A 17,789-nucleotide genomic window follows, 5' to 3' on the forward strand; every position below is an offset into this window, starting at 1 on the left:
AAAAAAAAAAAAACAACAACAAAAAACAAAAAATACCATACAGAATACCCAAGATACAGTCCACAGAACTCAAAAAGCTCAACAAGCTAAAGTGCCCAAGTGAGGATGTTTCAGTCCCACTTGGGAGAGAGAAGAAAGCAATAACAAGTGGGAAGGGATGTAGGGACCTAGGAGGGAAAGTTCATGGAGTGGGGGGGGGAGTGGGGGAAGAGGAACCTGAAATTATAAAATTAAAAAAAAGAAAATGACAGGCTTCTAAGGGATAATAGTAAAATATAATAAGGTAAAAGAAAAAACTAATACATCAGAATGGGAAAAAGCAACAAAACAGAAAGAAAAGAGATCAAGAAAAGATGCAAGAAACAGATTATAAGTGTAAACACTTTATTGTTTACACACTAGGAATCCCATAAAAACACTTAAATAGAAGCATATACACACAGAGAGAGAAAGGACCTATAAGGAGGTAAAAAAAAAAAGAGGGAAAAGTAAAATAAAATAAAATAAATATATAAATAAATTAAATATAAATAAATTTTTTTAAGTCCTGGCATGACGTTTTGATATATTCAAAATCCTTATATAAATGCTGATTGTTGTGAAGTCATAAGTCCCCTGTGCATATCAGTGTCTTTTTATAACTGATTCAAAAATGTTCTAGTTTTTTTTTTTTTTTTTTTTTTTTTTTTTTTTTTTTTTTTTTTTTGCTTCTGATCCTTATTTTAGATATAGCATTCGCTTGCTACTTTTATCTAATGTTGGGGTTCTGACCTGGCTTCCCATTCACTGCCCCACCCCTCTGGTCTGGGAAGACTTTTGTATCATCCCTGGTGGGGAGCAGAGTGCCCCCTGTGCCTGGTGCTGGATGGGGAACAGGGAGTGAGTACTGCACACTGGGAGGACCAGGTTGATGTGTGAGCACTGGCCATCAGAGGAGCAGCTTTTAAAAGGTCATTAGAAAAAAATGATCTTGTTTAATAAAAGATGTTCTTCTAATGAGATGTTTACTGAGTGTTAGGGGATTCCTGGATAGGTCCTAAAAGTCAAAACAGGGCCCAGGAATAAATGAAAAGTCATAATATTTGTAGAGAAGTGATGTGCCAAGTGTTGATCCGGTTTTCTTCTGCAGTGTTTGCAGGGCAGCTTCTGAATCATTTTCTGAGTCAGAGGCATGAGTCTCTCTTTGGTAGTCATTTAGCTTTCCTGTCATTGTGCCCTGTGGACATGGTTGGGACTGCAGAACTCCTATCATCTCAAAGCATATTGGGAAATTGCTACCCTTATTTGGTTATTATCCTATTCCCAAAAATCTATGTAGGTTTAATAAACAGCATTTATTTCCTTTCCTTGAAGAAAGAATTGCCTTCAAACTAAATGGTGCTTTTATTTTTTGGTTGTGGTTAAGGTCACAAAATGTTTCAAATAGAATTTTAATTGATTTATCACTAGTTTCCTAAGATTTGCTGAAATGCCCAAAGGCAGCATAGAGGTTTCAGAGTCAGAGAGAGAGAGAGAGAGACAGACAGACAGACAGACAGACAGACAGACAGACACAGAGATACATAGACACAGAGACACAGAGAGAATATGTGTGTTACTTATTGACACATTTTCTATGAGATGAATATTATCCTATGTGCTTTGTATAAGTTAATGTTCATTTCATGAAATAGCCATATAGTATCTGCATTTATTGTAATTACCTATTATTTGTTATTAAAGAAGGAAAGCCTAAAGCATAAAAACAATATTCATAACCACAGTCTAAGAGTTAGATATGAGTTTTATACTTGAGTATTGACATTCCAGGGTCCATTTCCATCAGTGTTGGGAAACATGAATTTTCTGAATTTGTTCCTTTATTTCCTCTAATAATGTTTGATGGAAAGAAAATAATGATTTTTATATCATCAAATTTTGCCATATTTTAGTAGTTAAATATATACAAAAGCAGTATATAAATGAATATCTGGACAAGAAGGGGTGAGTGACAGAGTGAGCGGAATTTCCAACTTTATATCAAGTGTATGTTCAAATTTAAAATGTGAGCCCTTGAATGGTGTTTACACTGATGTTCTCAATGTTAAGAGAATGACACTCAGCATTTCAAATACTTGGAATACATCTATAATAGCTAGAGCCTCGATGACCAGTGATAAACTCAGATTCCCAATCACCCATACCACCCCCCCCCCCAGTGTCTGTCTAGGCTGAGTACTTCAAAGAGACTAGAGTGTGCAATGTAAACAACTCCATTAAATTATCTAGATACAATGAAAATGACTTGCTAAATTTTCCATTGTGATCTTTTGGCATAAATCAATGTAATTGTTGTGGTAAAAAGTAGATAAAATTCTATCTTTTATATTCTAATGTTAACCTAATTCCATGGAACATATCATTAATAAAGAGAAATAATGGTAATGCAATCAAAGGTATTTGCTTAGTATCGAATCACAAACATTAGTGAATGTTGCTGAGCAGCTGACATGATCAATATCAAGCACGGACACACATATGGTGAGCACATGCACTCTGTCTCTTCTTTGAAGTCCTTGGAAAGGCTGAAGGCAGCAGTCATATTTTCCATGACTTATGTATCCCTTGGATGGATGTGATGTATCATCTCTTTGTGTGCTCTGCTTATATACAAAGCCTGGTATCACAGAATAATTATGCTTCATATTTATTTAAAATAAGTAGATTTACCATAAGTAATTTATTCACTATAACTAAAAATATACAAAGCTCATTTTTTTTCATTTGACTTGATTTTTAGTATGTACACCTTAGAGTAAACAATGCTATGGATAACACTGAATAGAATTTACAGTTTAATGCTATAGTGTGGTGTCCTTCGATAGTGTTTTGTGTATCAAATATGAAGAATTAGTACAGTTATGCTGTGATAATAAACACAAACCTCAGTGGTTGAAAGTGATGACAAAGGCTTTTTTTTCCCCTAGTCAGTACTATAATACATAATGGTCAGTGGGTGATTCTATTCATCTTCCTCATTCATGTACACAAACATACGAATTCCTGAATTCCTGGATATCATTATATTTTATCATGGCACAAGAGACTATGTCTAAACATTACCAGTTGGTATAATCTTTCACCAGAAAGTGGTACTCTGCAGTTCCTATATTGCATTGGCTAAGAAAAGTCATGTAACCATATCTAAATCACTCCCCCTTGCCAAAAAGGGCAATTCTATCATATCTTTGTTAAAACAAAACAAAACTTGAGTGGATACATTTAATTGGTGTCACATAAAATTAATAAGTTTCCTTCATCTAATGTTCTTTGTTATTTAATGTAAAAGTAGAATTGCTACTATCTCTGTGTTAAAATGTAATAACTAGAGTATTTCTTATATAAAACTTCAGTGAAGAAGTCAAAGGGTAGAGCAATTGTGAAGTGCAAGCTGCTGTTGTTCTGCAGGAGCTGTTTAAGTCACGGAATAATGAGAGATGTTTTATTTGAGTGAACGCTCAGATGACCTATCTGACAGGCATTATAGGCCAAGGACAATACACAGACTGTACAGAATACTCAGCTATTGAGTTGGACATACTTAACTTCTTTGATTGTACAAGCATTATATAGAAACAGAAACAGCTATGTGTGTATAGAGCCACTTCACAATATGGACAAAATAGCTGTGCTACCATGTATTAGTTTAAAAAATTAATGCATGTAAAGTCCCAGAACGTACTGTGACCATTCTCTTTATTGAAAAGCATAATTTGCATAGTCATAATGTAACCAATTCACATTTTAGAAGAAGCTGCTTATAATAAGATAATTAGCACTTGTGTAAGGGTTTAGTAGGGAGTGGTAAAACATAACCCATTGCTCTATTACCTATCTCCCCAATCTTTCAACATCTTGCAACAACTTGCAAAACCATAACACTGTATTACAGCCACATTCTGACACTGATAAAATGACAAACAGATTTCATCACCAGGGAACAACCCCTGCTGGCCTTTCATGACTGCAACAACTTTCCTCCAATTCTCCTCCTTTCTTAGTTCCTTGAAGTGAATAACTTTGTTCCCATTTCTGCAATTTTGCAATTTCAGGAATGGAACAGAAGTGGAACTGCACCCATATGTAACTTCAGGGTTGCTTGTACACTCAATACATTTCTCTGGAGATCTGCCTGTGTAGACAAGAATGTCTCAAAAAACAACCTAAGTTTTATGGATAATTAGCTTTTTTGTGGTATGCATGACAGCATAGTTTGTTTAGGCCGTCAAAAATACAGATTTTTCTCAGATTTTGACTACAATAATAAAAACTGCTATGATTTTCTATATACATATTTTGCCTGAATACAAGTATTATATTTTGGAGATAAAATACCAGGAATTACTTCTATATTTTTATTTAAAACTGTCAAACTCTTCAAACAGTATAATGAAAAATTTATTCCATTAAAAATAATGCATGATGGACTGACTATGAATCTTTACCAAGATTTATTGCTATTATGACTACTTTAGCCATTCTGTTAGGTAGGTAGTGGTGCCTTATTGTGGTTCTCATTGGCATTTTCTTAATATCTAATGATATTGACTATTTTTTTTTGTATCTTGAAATTATATAAATAGATTCCACTTTATTTTCAAGTTTCTTCAGCCACTTTAGTTCCTTTGTTTTTACATGCAAATTTTAGAATTACTTTTCTGTATTAGAAAAAAAAAACCTGTCAATCTCCAGGTGACACCTTACCTAGGAGCTATTGCCAATAGATAGCTGCTAGATATGGAGAGTTATTCTTTTTAAAGATGTGGTCATTGATAGGTTAACCATGCTTCAGTACAAGGCCACAACCCTATGCACACCAGCCAACACTGATTGGATGTGGTGGATTACAGAGGGGAAAGCCATGAAGTTGGGAGGCTGTCATGACAACCACAACATGGAAGAGGAACCTGGGGTTGGTGTCACACTGCTTTGTATACATATATGAAATTCTCAAAAAATAAAGACAAAAACATTGGTAAACTAAAAAATGGAGCAGTAGACAATCCTATTTACGAATCAAGTGTTCTTGTTTATGTGAAGAACACATTCCATTTCTTCAGTTTTTTTTCAGATTTTCATCATTGATTTCCTTTCAAATTATTATTAAAAACTTCCACACTCTTTTATTCCCATCCTAGTGAAGTTCAAACTGCAGTCTACACTGTAGGGTGCTGTCATTAGTACTGGTGTCAGGAGAACAATAGCTTCATAAATTAACTGGAGTGCTCTTCCTTCTCTTAATTGTTATTCATTTTAAAATACTTAGTCCTGTTCTCCAATGGAGCCATTTAAGCAAGAAGGGGTGTTCTTCTGTTAGAATTTAATTATGAAATAAGTCATTTTAATACCATACTTATGTGGTGCTTAATGATGGTCAACGTGACAGGATCTAGAATCACTGAAGAAATAACCTGTACATATTTGTGAAGGATTGTCCCGATTAGGTTACCTGAGATGACAGGATCTGGCTTCAGTGCGTGAGGTGCAATTCCACGGGTTGAGAAAGTCCATCACGTATAAGCATCCACACCTCTCCACTTCCTGACTGTAGTACAATGTGGCCAGCTGTCTTGAGCTCTTGACACAATGACTCCACATCATGACGGACTACATCCTCAGACTGTGAGCCAATACAAACCCTTCCTCCTTCACATTGCTTCTTGTCAGGGATTTGATGACAGTGGTGAGGAAATGAAATTTATAACATTCTTCCTGGGCTGTCATGGGAAAATATTCTAGACTAAGTGGCTTAATTGCCATAAGGATCTTCATTCCAGGTGTTCGTGGTGCACTTCTTTAATCCTAGCACTTGAGAGGGAAAGGCAAGTGGATGCTCAGTTCAAGGACAGGCTGGAATACTACAGAGTGGGTTCCAGGATAGCCTGAGCTACACAGACAAAGCCTGTGTTTTTAATAAAAAAAGAAAGAAAGAAAGAAAGAAAGAAAGAAAGAAAGAAAGAAAGAAAGAAAGAAAGGAAGGAAGGAAGGAAGGAAATAAGAACAGAAAGGAAATGAGGAAGGGAGGGAAAAGAAGACAAAAGAGAAAGGAAAATGAAAATAGAAGAGGAGAGACAGAGAGGGAGAATGAAAAAGAGAAAAGAGAGACAGAGAGAAAGAGGAGAGGGAGAGAGAAAAGAGAGACAAAGAGAGAGAAAGAGGAGAGAGAGAGAGAGAGAGAGAGAGAGAGAGAGAGAGAGAGAGAGAGAGATTGATTTTCTTTGGTTGGTCTTGAGGTCTCTCACCTCGAATGGCAGGTGACTGTGTTTCCTTCCTGTCTCCTCACAGGACACACCAGCTGGGTTCTTTTTGTAAACTTTCTTATTCTCATATGGACATGTGGCACATTTCATTAGGATCCTCCCTAACAACTACATTTTAACTCAGCCACCTCTTCAGAGGACCTACCTCTCGGTACTGTCACATTGTGAAATGCTCAGAGTTAAGGTGGAGGTGGAGGTGGAGTCAGCTGCTCAGTAAGTCAGTACTATATTCACACTGCAATTCTAGTGTCCTTCATGCTGTGTCAGCTGTGGAAATTTGAAATGCTGAGGTTTCTGTCCACTTAACACATCGAGTATAATTGTATGGAATAAATCAGATGTCTTTTAATACTCTTTCAAAATCAGCAGAGACTCAAGCGATATCCTTTGCTGTTCTCCAGATGTAGTTCATTTGCGTTGTCTTCTTTCAGCCTTATGAGTTTGTTCCAGTTTTATTTACATTGTAAAAGAACATGCTACTGCATTTATTTTTCCCCGTTGTTTTTCAATGTGTTGTTTCACTGACTTCTGCTTTTATAATAGTTTTCCATGTTTCTTTCATTGTATTTATATTTGTTCGTATTTTATGGTTCTGGTAAGAAAACACAAATTATTTCTTCCTACATTTTCTACTGTTCTCAATTATATGCACTTAGCGCTATGAATTTCTTGTTATTTCCTCTTTGACATATGTGTCTCTGTGTTCCTGGTGTTTACCGATTCTCTGCTAATTGTCCTGGTTGGAGCTCCTGGTTTTATTTATTATGGTCAGAGAAAACACTTTGTATGATTTCCATTCTTCTAATTTGGTTGATGCTTATATTTTGTATTTTTTAAATTAATTTTGACTGAGTACTCCTGGGTATGGGGTCTGCCCTGGAGTGTTACCAATATACCAGGGGTCACACATTAAAGAAAACTGATGCCAGGCAGTGGTGGCACACACCTTTAATCCCAGCACTTGAGAGACAGAGGCAGGAGGATTTCTGATTTCAATGCCAGCCTGGTTTACAGAGTGATTTTCCAGGCCAGCCAGGGCTACACAGAGAAACCCTGTCTCGAAAAACCAAAATATCAAACCAAACCAAACCAATCCAAAACAAACCAAAACCAAACCAAAACAAACCAAAACAAAACAAACAAAACAACAAACAAACAAAACCCCTGACATTCCCTGTTCCAGCAGCAACCAAATACCAGTGGCTCACACTTTGTATCTGCTTAAGTTGTTGCGAACTATATCAGCTCTCTGTAGATAAATATGGTTGGATCGTAGTTTTTATTAATCTATTTTTTTAGTTTTTTATTACGTCATTAGTATTTTATTTTTGAACATGTGGGACATTTTTTGGTGTTTGCAAAGAGTATGCTGATGTAGGTGATCTTTTGACACATATTAAATTATATTGGTTGATTATAGTGTTGCAATATTTCTATTGAATGTCTGTTAATGGTCTTACTGGTGAAAATGTGCAATGTTTATCATTATTTCTCCTTTAACTTCTATCAATTTGGATTTGTATATTTTGTAACTGTTATTTGGTCACACACACTTAAGATTGCTAACTTTGCTGATACACTGACATTTCACTCATAATATTCTTTGTTGATTCTGATAGTTTTGTTTTCTTGGATCTTATTTATTGGTAGTAATATACACTTTTTTCTTTACTTGATAGTTATACATTTCTTTTTCTATCATCACACTTTGAATCTGTTCAAGTTGTTGCAGACTATTTAAGCTGTGTATGGATAAATATGGTTGTGTCATATTTTTTATTTCCATTCATGTATTTTTTAGGGTTTTTTTGTGCTATTCATATTTACTGTAAACATCCATCCATCAGTTGTTAAATCGACTGTTTTAGTTTCTGCTTGTTCTTTCTTTTTATTTTCTCTAGTAATTTTTCTACCATCTTACTAGTTATTAAGACACTTTTACACTTTCATTTTTTTGTGTGTGTGTATAGTGTTTGAAATATGCAGCTTCTATAATCGGTTTTAGCAATTGTGCCAAGCATTGCATCATAGTCAGACTATGCCATGACTTTTAAATTTGGGCAAAGTATAGAAGTCTCACATCCCTCTTCATCATATCTCATTTATACTTATGTTAGCTATTTCCTTTGTGTGTATTTAGTACATCAGAGAGTGTCACAGCTTATTCTTTAACTGTAAAATATCATTTAGAGAGTTCTAGAAGACAGTAAAAATTCCATCATATTTAGCCATATTTTTTGCTTGCCATGTTCTTTTAAATCATCATTGATGTTCTCAGAATCCTTATTTCTTCTTTCTCTTTGTTTGTTGTTAGCTGTTTATTGTGTGTGCTATCTATGTGTGTACAAGTGTCTGTACAGGCCAGAACCTGATGTGTTTTCCTGGATTCCTTGTCTTTGGAGACAGGATCTCTAACTAACAGTGATCATAGATTAGACAGATAGGGTTGCCAATGAGCACGAAGGATCACACTGCCCCCTATACTATCCCACTGTCACTACACTTACAGACATACATGACCATTCCTGAAGTTTTATATAGCTGTTGTGGAACTCAACTTGGGCCATTGCCTTTATTATCACTTCAGCCCTCCCTTTTCTTTGGAGTATTTTCTTAAGCTGTTCTTTTGTTTTCTTTTGTTTATTCTCCAGGAGATTTACTGTATTCCTGATTTTGAATACAGAGTTACAGATTAGCACTTTTTATTTTCCTCTTCCTCCCCCAAAATTATTCCCACATTCTCTTTCTTGCTTTTTCAGGCTGTATTAGTCAGGGTTCTCTAGAGTCACAGAACTTACCGATAGTCTCTATATAGTAAAGGAATTTATTGATGACTTACAGTCTGCAGTCCAATTCCCAACAATGGTTCAGTAGTAGCTGTGAATGGAAGTCCAAGGATCTAGCAGTTGCTTAGTCCCACATGGCAAGCAGGCGAAAGAGCAAGAACAAGACTCCCTTCTTCCAATGTCCTTATATGGTCTTCAGCAGAAGGTGTAGCCCAGATTAAAGGTGTGTGCCACCACACCTTTAATCCCAGATGACCTTGAACTTGGAGATCTCCCAGTCTTAATCTTCTGGAATCCATAGCCACTATGCCTCAAGATCTCCATACCAAGATCCAGATCAGAAACTTCTATCTCCCAGCCTGCAGATTAGGGTCACTGGTGAGCCTTCCAATTCTGGATTGTAGTTCATTCCAAATATAGTCAAGTTGACAACCAGGAATAGCCACTACACAGGCCTTCACTTTTCATTACTTGTTGTTACATGCTTATATGTATATTCATACATATTTCTAACTTTAACCTGCCCAGTCTGTATACTGGCACTTGTATGTGTATTTCAGGGCTGACAGTTTGGCTGTGCACTTCCCTGGGGGAGACTATTTCTCCCACGATCAGCACTTACTAGGCACTTGCAGTTTTTCACATAGGTCTGAGGCCTCTTAGTGACGCCTGTCTACTTTGGCATGTCTACTGTCCTTTTTCAGCTCATGTTTGAGCAGTCATTTGAGACTTTACATGGATGGCCTCTGAGTTTAGTAGGAGGCACAGTCTCACAGCAAACTTCCTGACCTTCTAGGCCTTCCAGTCTCTCCAGCCCAATCCTCTCTATGTTCCTTGAGCCTTAAATGCCTGAGTGTTTCATAACTGTGTCCATTGAGACTGGGCTCCACAGCTCTGCATATTTTGTTTTGTTTTGTTTTCATTGTTGTTGTTGTTGTTGGTTTGGTTTGCTTTTTCGAGACAGGGTTTCTCTGTGTATCCCTGTCTGTCCTGGAACTCACTTTGTAGACCAGGCTGGCCTCAAACTCAGAAATCCACCTGCCTCTGCCTCTTGAGTGCTGGGATTAAAGGCATGCACCACCACGCCCGGCTAGCTCTGCATCTTGATTGGTTACTGCCATAGTGTCTGTATGTTGCAAAGAGAAGTTTTTTGATGAAGGGTGAGGGCTGTACTTACTTGTATAGAAAGGAAAATATTTTGGATGTATTTAGGGATTATGTTGTTTTAGTAAAGTGGCAGTTGTAGGCTCTTCTCCAAAAATCCAGGACTTTACTAGTCCTGGTTCGTTAGCTAGGGTTCCAGTACCATGAATGGGTTCCCTCTTGCTGAGCAAATCTTAAGTTCAATTAGAGAGTATGTATGCCACTATTGCACCCTTGCAGACATCGTTTCAAAAGCATCCTTTAAAAGTAAGTCAAATCTCTTAGTGACAAAATAAAAATCTTTGCTTAAAAAAAAACAAAAACAAAAAACAAAACAAACAAACAAAAAAAACCCACCTTGTTTTCTTGTCTGGCTTGGGGGAATTTTTACTAAATAGTATTCTTATCTTACAATTCTCATTTAACAACACTTAAAATGTGATCCTCCTTGTGCCTGGAAGCCTTTTGATCCACTCCATCCCTGTTGGTTTCCTCCTGTAGGAAAATTATCATTATCCCCTTACTTAAAGGGAGATTTTTGGCTCCATTGTTATAGACTACTCTGATGTGCTAAGGAAAGTATTTTTTCACTTGGGGTGTGATATCCTGGGTCTGTTGCTTAAATCTTAAGTTTTATGTCTTTTCTCAAGTTTGGGAAGTATTCAGCCACAATTTTTTAATCAGTTTTTCCATCTCATGCTTTTTATCTTTTTTCCTTCCATGTCACTGAGGCATGAGTTTTAGATACGTTGTCATAGTGGTACAGGGTGTAATTCTCTTCTGCCTGGGGTAGCAGATGGCTACATACTCCTGCCTGATTACAGAGTTGTTTTGTTTGGGTCAAGTCAGAAATCAGTGTCACCTGCTAAAGCCAGGCTGTTGGTAGGGCTTCTCTCTGCAGACTTTAGGGCATAGCCTGCTCCCTGCCCTGACCCTGAAGGTCACCTGTGTTCTTTAACTTAAATTCACTTGGATCCCTTTAACCTACAGCGCTTGTCTCCAGAGCGTCCATTCCCTTTCCACAGCCATATCTTCTCCTGGGTTTCCTTCTTTTAAGAGCCTTATGTTTAAAGTAGGAAATGTCCCCATGAGTAACCCAAGCCATTCTCCATGGACAAGATCTGTAACCTAACTCTATCTATAGAATTCCTTTATGCGAAAGAGACAATATTAATAGTTTCTCAGGGTTATAATCCACTATAAATCTCAGGACAGTTACCCAACTACTTCTATTTCCTTATTTTTCTTTCTCCAATCTGAATCCTCTCTATTATTCAAATTTGGTAATCTCTGTGTTTCTATTTCCTAGCTTCAAAATCAGTTCCTGTTGCTTTCCTAATGCTATTGGCCAATCTACTAAATTTTATACTGTTGTAGGTTTTTTTCATTCTAAATTTATTCTCTATTCTTCCTTCTATTTTTCTTGTCTGATTTTTCATTTTTTTTTTTAAATTTGTAATAAACACAGTTGTGATTGTCAGTATTAACTGTCGACTTGACCCAGTCCACAATGACCTGGCAGGAGTTCCAAGAGACTTTTTATATTGCTTTGATCTATGGACAGTTCAATGTGGAATTTTACCTTAATTAAGTTAGTTGATAAGGAAAGACCCAATGTGACTGCACCCCTTCTTAGGCAGGGAGTCTTGAACTATATAAGAATGGGGAAATTGAGCAGAACCACAAGCAAAAGGAAACGTCTGTTTTGACTGGTATCTTTTGATGTATGAAGCAACAGAAAATTTCGAGGGATTCACTACTTCATTTCTCGAACCTTCAGGTTCCACAGCTGCCTCTCCCTCTTTTCTCCAACTTTCAGGTCATTGTATGTGTGTTTCTTGTGTCGTATCCATGTTTTTGAGTTGTACATAGTAAGAACAAGAAAAAGTTTATTACAAAAAAGTTTCATTGCTGTAGAAATGAAATCTATGCATTTATGCAAATGTAAACTACATTCTACATGACTGGGAGGGTGAATCTTAAAAGTTACAGCTGCTCTAGTCCCAAATAACTGAGATTTAAATGATTATTTAGATGCTGGTGTTAGGAGGGTCACAGAGCAGACCACCACTCTAAGGGGCGGAGACCACAAGCAATACTCCTACTACCCCCCAGCACCCCCACTCCAGTTCAGTGATCTCTCCTTCCTTGAGCAGCTGTCCTTGCACAGCATAGTAGGTAAGCCTGGCCCACTCCAGTGCCATGGCTGTCTTCTCCTGCAACACACCGGAAGCCTGCTGTCCTAGGTTGTACTGTGTTCTCATTTAGTACTCTCCATTCCTTGAAATAGCATCTACCTGGGTGTGGCGGAAAATGATTTGGAGTTAAAAAAATGCAGTGATTAGAAATCCACATTCAAACTTAGACTAGAGGAACACCTATCCACAAGCATCCTTGTTAATTTGCTTTGATATAAAATTATACATTGAATATATATATATATATATATATATATATATATATATATATATATACATAGATATAGCTATAGATATAGATATATATGAGATAGGATATAGATGATATAGATAGATATAAATATAGGTATAGATATGTTTTTCCAAGTTGTTGAACCAGTCCTTATTAGATTAAATACAAACTATAGGGCAAAAATATTTTCTTCTGGAATGCAGTAGTCTGAGCAGTGAATGCTTACTATAAAAAGATTACAGAGACAATGGTCATGTGGAATTCTCCCCAAAGACAATGTAACGGACATTGGAGCTAACCCTGGAGTTCTGCCTGTATTGGAAGAACTAGTCTCAAAGTCTGCTCTGCAGAGAAGCAACATCAGGACAGAGGAGGGACTCTGATAATGCACATTCTGAGGGACTGTCCCTGAGGAGAGAGCCTAGGGTCTGCTTTGTAGTCATGTCTGGGGAGTCTACTGTACTGGAATTAACTCTAACAACCATTCTAGACTACACTCTCCACTCATTAAGTCTGAAGAAAATTTATCAGTTAAATGTAACATTATATGCTTTAATGATTAATGGTTTTTTGTTTTGTTTTGAGGAACTAAAGTAAAGAAATTTAAAATGCTATCAGGCCAAAACTATCTTTCTGGTAAAAATACATAATAATTATTTCCTACTCTCAAATCAAATTTATTCCATGCTTAATTTTTGCAATTGACATCAGAAATAATGATCTGTGCCTACATTACTGCTTCTGATCCCCGTAGTTTCCATGTCTATGCGTATTGAAGCTGCTTTGTGTTTCACAGAGCTGACAGTGGTAGTGAAGGTCTTTGGAGGTGAGGGTGGTGGCATCTTTGCATCTTACAAGGAGGATGCTTTGGGGGAGGCCATGTCATGGTTTATTGTTGGTGACAGATGCATATGCAGATGACTCCGCTCATCACTGTCAGGGCCATGTCAGTCCCACCATGGGGGATTCTCTGTCTACAGCACACACAGGCGGGATTCCCTGGGGTCATGTGAGATTAAAGGAAATCTTGGCTAAAGGACTGCCCTGAAGAAAGAGAAAGTACATTTAAAAAAAAAAATCTAGAACAGGGAAAGACAAGATTGGCGAAAAGTCAAAGACTACGTCTTTGAAGCATAAGGTGAGCATTAAAAGATAGAGATATGTGCAAAGCTTAAAGGCAGGCACTGTCTCCTACCACTAGATGATGCTCAATTTTATTTATTTTATTTTAGGACATGCTACATAATATTACACTGTCAAGTAACAAATAGCTAAATCTAGAAAATATAACAGATATATATTTGCTTGATACCAACTCCCATAAATAATATCTTAGCTTTTTCAAAAAAAGATTTATTTATTATATGTAAGTACACTGTAGCTGTTTTCAGACACACCAGAAGAGGGCATCTAATCTCATTACAGATGGTCATGAGCCACCATGTGGTTGCTAGGAATTGAACTCAGGACCTCTAGAAGAGCAGTCAGTGCACTTAACCACTGAGCCAACTCTCCAGCTATTTTAGCTTTTTGATTAGGCAATAACAGTTTACCAGGCATAATTTTAAGCTTAACTCTTTCATTTTTATGAACCATTTACTTTTAAGTTTCAGTATTACCTTTTAACAAAAAGTATTTCTTTTTGAGATTATAATTTGATTACATCATTTCTCTCTGCCTTTCCCCCTCCAACCCCTCCCATACTTGTCTTTGATCCTTTCCAAATCCATTGGTTACATTTCCAAGTACATAAATGTAACTGCTCGGTCTATATAGTGTTTAACCGCATGTATGTTTTCAGGCTTGGACATTTGGTATTAGATAACCGGGCAGCAGTCTTCCCTGGGCAAGAATATTTCTCCCCTCCCTGTTAGCATTCCTTAGAACAGTTCTCTGTGCAATGCTGAGGCCTAATGAGCTGTCCCTCTCTCCATTTTAGTATGTCTATTGATAAAGTCCTTGTTCCAATCATGGTGGTCATGTTAGTGAGGCATTACCGAGACAGCTTCTGACATGACTAGGAGATGGAGTCTCACAGCAAACTTACTAACCATCTGACTCTTACAATCTTTCTGCCCCCTCTTCTGCAGTGCTCACCGAGCAATGGGAATGTCAGTGGTTTTCAACTTGTAGGTCACAACTCCATTCTGGTTGAAGACTACACTTATCTGTGGGTATAATGACAAAAGATAAAATGTACTTAGGAATTATGCTGGTCTAGTCAAATGGCTGCTGTAGACTCTCCTCTAAGACTCATGGCAGTTGGCTAGCTTTCTTATGCTGGGTGTGACTTTCTTTCTGTTGAGAGGTCCCATTTGAGAGATGTTGGTTACCAGCAACATGTATGTGTATGTGTGCCACTACTGCATCCTTAGAATTGTGGTGCCATGCGGGCTGCTGGTGTGGTTTACAGGCATCATAGCTGTGTAGAGCTCTCGATTACCTCTCTTTTTTGGAAGGTTGCATGATGCCTTCTGGTACTATGAATGCTAGTTCTCATGGAGGGAGCATTCAGGTCAGTACCAGCCCTGGAGGCCTAGATCTAAAGTATGTGGTATCTTCAGGACTTTCCTTCCACCTCTGCGGAACTGCTACCTGCTAGTAATTGTCTGTAATGTTTTAGATTTTTGGATAACCCCAACCAACCCCTCAGAAGAAAACTTCTCATGCCAGATGTTGGGCTTTTGTTAGATAATCTTTGGGAGGATTATTATCCTTCCAAATGAGAAAATTTCACTTAAACTATGTATGTGTATTAGTACACAAACTGGCATGTATTTTAAAGGTATAGTTTTGTTCCTTATGACTTGCCAGACATCCTTACTGTTCTTTTACAATCCTTACTCTTTCTGTCTTTGTTTCCTTTTCCATCCCTAATTAGAGTCCTTCACTTCTTCCTACTTCCCTCTCCCATTTGAAGCTGTCTTGTAATTAAGTCAAAGGAACAGCTTGTGACCAACTTACCTACCTTTCATTGAACGTGATACACATTTTTAGATGATAAAAATACTACTGTTTGTTCTTTCACTATTCTCTACCACCAGCGGCATTTTGGATTCATTCCTTCTGATGTGTGTGTGTGTGTGTGTGTGTGTGTGTGTGCCTGAGGTTGTGTGCGTGCATGCATGTGTGTAAGTGTGTGTGTGCCTGTGTATGTTTGAGTGCATGCGTGTGTGTGTGTGTGTAAGTGCATGTGTGTGTGTGCACATGCATGTGTGCATGTGTGTGTGCGCGCTTGTGTGTGTGTGTGTGTGTGTGTGTGTGCTGTGCATTATATTCTATCTGATTACATGGATCCCATTTGCTCATTCTGCTTGGGTGTTTAAATGTTTAGCTTTCTAGAGCATTTTAGAATTAGACTTCCCAACCCTTATTATGTTGAATCTGTTCAATGTGTGGGCAGGCCCATCCTTTAGTTTGGAGCAATGAGTGTTTTCTTACACAGAGTCATTGGTTCTAATATATGGGGCCCAACTCTAGTAAGATGAATAAAATTTCTTTCTTAAAGTAACTGCTTGCTTGGCAGTCTTTAACTGTGACAGGTAAATCACACTCATGACACTTAGTCAAGGCTTAAAGAGGAGGGGGAGTCCTATGTCATCATTATAAATAAAGGTCAAAGGGACCCAGAAAGGTAAAATGTACTCGTGTGTGTGTGTGTGTGTGTGTGTGTGTGTGTGTGTGTGTGTGCGCGCGCGCGCGCATTGGTGTAGTCATATGTTGGTAGGTACACCTGCACATATATGTACACGTCTGTATAATCCAAATGACTACTTTGAGTGCCATTCCTTAAGAGTCTTCCAGCTTACTTTGTGAAGTCACTGGCCTAGAACCAACCACATAGACTACACTGAATAGCCCGTGAGCCCCAGAGACACTCCTGTGCTAGAGCCTCCCTGGTGCTGCGGTTATATATATATATGCAATCACTCCTGTTCTTTTACATCAGTTCCCAGGAATGCACCGAGGACCTCATGTTTGCCCAAAAAGCACTATGTCCTGGTCCATCACACCAATTTCCTTTGGTAAATCCAGATTGCCCACTACAGTGTTAACTCTTATTTATAAACAACAAATGTGCTTTCTTTCCAATATGACAATAATGCTTTCTAATGCTTCTGCCTTTAGAGTTTAGTATGTGGTCAAATTGACTTTGAGGACTTTTTCTAGCCATGTACTATTTTCAGGATAGAAGAACATTGCGAAGATTGGGGCTATTTTTTCAGTGACAGTGTGGTGCTCACACCTTCACATTGTTATGCATTTACTGACTTGTCTGTGTCTTTGCTGTTGTTGTTATTGTTCGTGTTGCATTTTCAAGGTAGCTGGAAAATAAATGTTTTATAATACTCCACATTAAGCTCAGACACTAGATTGCAACTTTGTTTTGTGTTCTTACAGCTGAGTCCTTCCTTGTAAAGAAAACAACAGAGGTGATTAAGGTAAGACCAAAGAAAAGGGTGTCTTTCTTACAACCATTCTGCTGTGAAAATAAATTTTTAAAAAGTAACATAAAGCTAGTCACAGTGATGCCTATATGTACTACCAGCATCTGGAGAAAAAGATAGACAATGAGAAGTCCAGATCCAGCCTATAATATACAGTGAGACACGGGAATACACAGAAAGTCTCTGCAGAAATCAATGAAACTATACAAAGTGAAGCATACCTCTTCTTGGCATATACCCAGAAGATCTTCCAACTGGTAATAAGGACACATGCTCCACTATGTTCATAGCAGCCTTATTTATAATAGCCAGAAGCTGGAAAGAACCCAGATGTCCCTCAATAGAGGAATGGATACAGAAAATGTGGTACATTTACACAATGGAGTACTACTCAGCTATTAAAAACAATAAATTTATGAAATTCTTGGGCAAATGGATATATCTGGAGGATATCATCCTTAGTGAGGTAACCCAATCACAAAAGAAGTCACTAGATATGCACTCACTGATAAGTGGATATTAGCCCAGAAACTTAGAATACCCAAGATACATCTTGCAAAACAAAAGAAAACCAAGAAGGATGACCATCGTGTGGATACTTCATTCCTCCTTAGAATAAGGAACAAAATACCCATGAAAGGATATAGGTACAGAGACAAAATTTAGAGCTAAGATGAAAGGAT

At 37.5% G+C, this 17,789-nt stretch overlaps 1 protein-coding gene across 3 annotated transcripts in view; it reads left to right on the forward strand.

The window, feature by feature from the left end:
- Dtna (dystrobrevin alpha) overlaps positions 1–17,789 on the forward strand; it is a 389,557-nt gene that overhangs the window by 3,123 nt on the left and 368,645 nt on the right. The window contains exon 2 of one of the 3 annotated variants that reach the window (XM_029547193.1): positions 17,060–17,100. The exons of the other annotated variants lie outside the window; for them this stretch is intronic. The gene's annotated coding sequence lies outside the window, so the exon portion shown is untranslated. The remainder of the gene's footprint in view (positions 1–17,059; positions 17,101–17,789) is intronic. 3 annotated transcript variants of the gene reach the window in all.

Source organism: Mus pahari, chromosome 15, assembly GCF_900095145.1.
Source record: "Mus pahari chromosome 15, PAHARI_EIJ_v1.1, whole genome shotgun sequence".
NCBI classification, from domain to species: domain Eukaryota; kingdom Metazoa; phylum Chordata; class Mammalia; order Rodentia; family Muridae; genus Mus; species Mus pahari.